We start from the raw sequence: 4,136 nt of genomic DNA on the forward strand, positions 1-4,136 counted from the left end.
GACTGGGGTAATCGGGATGGGTGTGTCAGAGGCGGTGCGGTTGGCGCAGGATAGAGCAGGGTTTAGGGCTGTTGTGCATAGGGTCGCTATGAGTCAAAAACGACTCGACGGCACATAACAACAACGACAACAACAACAACTGTTGTTGAGTTTTTAGCAAGCTCTGCTGGCTTAGTAATAAGGAGTTGCAATGTCAACCCAAAGGCACAGGGCTCTCTGATCTGCCAACTGTTTTTTGTAGAGAAAAAAAATGGGCGTTCACCTTCTGCGGGTTTTACAGCCTCTGAAAATCCATGAGAGTCAGCTATGAGTTAGTTTCAACTTGAAGAAACATAACTACATCATTGTTGAGTTTATGTAAAAGCTCTGTAAGTTGCTTCTCTCCAGTAGGGCATCCTTTCTTACTTTCTAGTTGCCAGTTTCCTTTACTTTCCTACAACCTAGCTAACCTTTCTTAGTTTCTTTTTTTCACAGGAAGTGTCGCACTTCGATTTTGGTGAAAAGAATTTTCTCTGACATAACCCCTTTTTGATTGAAGAAATGATTGGTAGTACTGGGGTTTTGTGTTTTTGTTTTGTTTTGTTTTAAAACAAGGTGGGGACAAAATTAGAATTCATATAATTAACAGCTACAGATCATGTATTTTTTTTTATATTGGAGTCCAATTTCCAGTTCTTGATATCTTGAATTCATCTTCTGCCATGTTGTTGCTGTATGTTGTTGAGTCAACTAGGACTCAAAACACCTATGAACCATTTGAAGAACAGCTCTCAACTTGGCATCATTCTCTGCCATTCTCAAATCCATAGTTAACAAAAAATTGAAGTACTTAGGAATAAACCTAACTAGAGACACAAAAGACCTTTACAAAGAAAACTAGAAACACTTACGTAAGATACATTAAAAGACCTAAAAAACTGCAAAAGTGTTCCGTTTTCATTGATTGTTGGTGTTAGGTGCCATTGAGTTGAGTATGACTCATAGCAACCCTATGAACAAAAGATCTGAACCCTGTTCTCTCCTGCACCATCTTCGCACTCCCTGATCCACAAGAGCCCATTGTGGCTATCACCATGTTGGTCCACCTGGTTGGAGGTCTTCCTCTCCTTAGCTAACCCTCCACCCTTCCCAGCATCATGTTCTTCTCCAAGGAATAGCATTTCCTAGTAACATGCCCAAAGTATGTGAGGTGAAGCCTCATTATTCTTGCCTCTAAAGAGCACTCTGGCTGTATCCTCTCCAAGACATGTTTGTTCTTTTGGCAGTCCATGGGTGTTCCGTGCTCTTCTCCAACACCACAGCTCAAAGGCTTCAATTATTTTTTTTTGTCATCTTTATTCATTGTCCAACTTCCAGATACATAGCAAGTAATCAGAATGACAATGGCCTGAATCAGATGCATCTTAGTCATCAAACTGACATCACTAGTCCTTAATTTGGAGAGGTCCCCAACTGCAGATTTTCCCAGTGCAGTGCATCTCCTTCTTTCCTGAATCCTGGTACCAAGGGTGTTAATTGTGGATCCAAGCAAGATGAGGTTGTTGACACTTTTAATCTCTCCTCCAGCCATCATTACACTGTGTATCGATCCAGGGGTAAGAATATAGTAAAAATAGCAGTCTTAGCAGAAGCAATCTACATGTTTAACACAATCCCAAGACAGATAAAAATTCATTTTTCAAAGAGAAAGAAAACACAATTGCAAGTTTATTTGGGAAGGAAAGAGACCTTGATTAAGCAAAGCATTTCTGAAAAACAGAAATGAAGTTGGAGGCATAGTGCTTCCTGATCTCCGAAACTACTACACAGCCGTAATAACCAAAAAAGCATTGTACTGATACAGTGACAGGCACATAGACCAATGGAATGGAATCAAATGAATCCATAGACCAATGGAATGGAATCAAATGAATCCATCTATGGTCAACTGCTATTCAACAAGGAAACAAAACCTATCAAAGGGGGAAATGACCAACCTCTTTAACAAATGGTGCTGGCAAAAGTGAACATGCAGAGGGCTGAAGCAGGATGCATACCTTTCATCATACACAAAAATTAACTCAAGATGGATTAGAGACCTTGGTGTAAAGCCCAAAACCGTAAGGATCATAGGAGAGAGACTGGGACCTAGCTTAGAAGGCCTAGCTCCTGATATAAAAAGACTGACAAATATGGGCCAGAAATATGCAACCAGGAGAGGATAAAATTGATGAATAGGGACTTCTGAGATTAAATCCCTGTGCGCATCGAAAGCATTTTTCTAACAGAGTGAAAAGAAAACCTGACTTGGAAAAAACATTTGGCAATACCATTTCAGACAGGGGTCTCGTATCAAAAGTTTACAGAATCCTACAGGGTCTCTACAAGATAAAGACTGATAATACAATTACAAAATGGGCAGAAGACATGAAATGACTTTTCTCAGTAGAATATATTCGGATGGTCAACAGACACTTGAAAAAATGCTTCAGATCACTGACAGTAAGAGAGATGCAAATTAAAACCACAATGAAACACCATCTTACTTCAGTAGCATTGGCAAATTTAACAGGACAGCAAGTAATAAAAGCAGGAGAGGAAGTGGCGAGATAGGAACTCTTGTACACTGTTGGTGGGATTGTACAATGGTACAACCACTCTTGAAGGCAGTTTGGAGTTTCCTCAAAAAGCTGAACATAGAAATTCCATATGATGCAGCTATTCCACTGCTTGGGATATACCCTAAGAAAATTAGAACTGAGTCACAAACAAAGCTTTGTATACCAGTGTTCATAGCAAAATTATTCACCATTGCAAGAACATGGAAAGAGCCCAGATGCCCAACCACAACTGAATGGATTGAGAAATTGGTATAGTCACATGATGGAATACTACAGCATGGAGGAGCAATGATTTTGAAAATTACTACCTAACTTGGGAGGGACTGGAGAGCTTTATGTTAAGTGAACTAACTCAGTTCCATAAGGACAAATACTTTATAAGACCTTTATTGTAGAAATAGATAACTAGTAAAACAGGTATGAGGCTCTAAGAGGGAAGTGTAGGAGCAGAGGAGTGAGGATGGGCAGCGGGACAATCATAGCGTCACACAATTTGATGGGTAGAGGGAGAGATGGGTAAAGGAAATTATAAAGATCCTGTGTAAAAAACAATGTATACACAGTTTGTAAGCAAACCTTTATAAAATAGAAATTTATTTAAAAAAAATAACAAAAACAGAAGGGCAGCAGTTTGGATCCACCAACTGCTTCTTGGGAGAAACATTGATAGTCTTCTCTCATAAAGATTTTTAGCCTCAGAAACCTAATGGAGGATCTCTGATTTAAAATCTACTTGACACTGAGGTTTTGGTTTTGCAATAATCTGTTATCTTATACTCCACATCCAACTATAGGGAAAATTATGTCTATGTACTCTGCTGTTAATTCACAGATTCATTTTTCATCTACCTAATATACTTCTGCATTGAAATAAAAATGACAACAACAAAAATCCATGGTTATGTGAGACAAAGCTTTACTATCTTTGCCTGTAAGGTGCACTTTGGTTGCACTTAATTCACAACACTTTTCAATTTTTGGCACTCCATACCATACTCAATACTCTTCACCAGTACCACCACAATTCAAAAGCATCCATTTATTTTTTTTCCCCTTTTGATTTCTTTTTTTTTACTCAAATCATTACTTTATTTAGGGCTTTACTAAAACTTACCAGAGTTTTTTTTTGGGGGCGGTTAACCTTCCCCCCCCCTTTTCTTTTTCTTTTTTTTTACAGAGGTTTTGGATTTCCATTCATTCATTGCTGCAATTTTCTCCCTTCTCACCCCTCCCCACCAGTTCGCTTCCCCCTCTGAAAAGAGAAAAAAGAAAAAAAAAATGCCTTCATTAGTATACAATTCCCACGTCCCTTCCCCCCACCTGGATTCCTGTGCTAACCATAATACTCAATCATGTATCACTTCTAATCTGTTCTTTCCTGCATCTGTTTCAATACAATATATATAATTTATCCAGTTTTTTTTGTCATACCCCCACCCTGATGACAGACCCATTCTACAACAGTGGCACCATGCAGTATTTGTCCCTTTGTGACTGAGATATTTCACTCAGCATAATGTCCTCCAGGGTCACCCA

Source organism: Elephantulus edwardii, unplaced genomic scaffold (genome assembly GCF_000299155.1).
Source record: "Elephantulus edwardii isolate Elephantulus edwardi_28Jun2011 unplaced genomic scaffold, EleEdw1.0 scaffold00292, whole genome shotgun sequence".
Classification (NCBI taxonomy): Eukaryota; Metazoa; Chordata; class Mammalia; order Macroscelidea; family Macroscelididae; genus Elephantulus; species Elephantulus edwardii.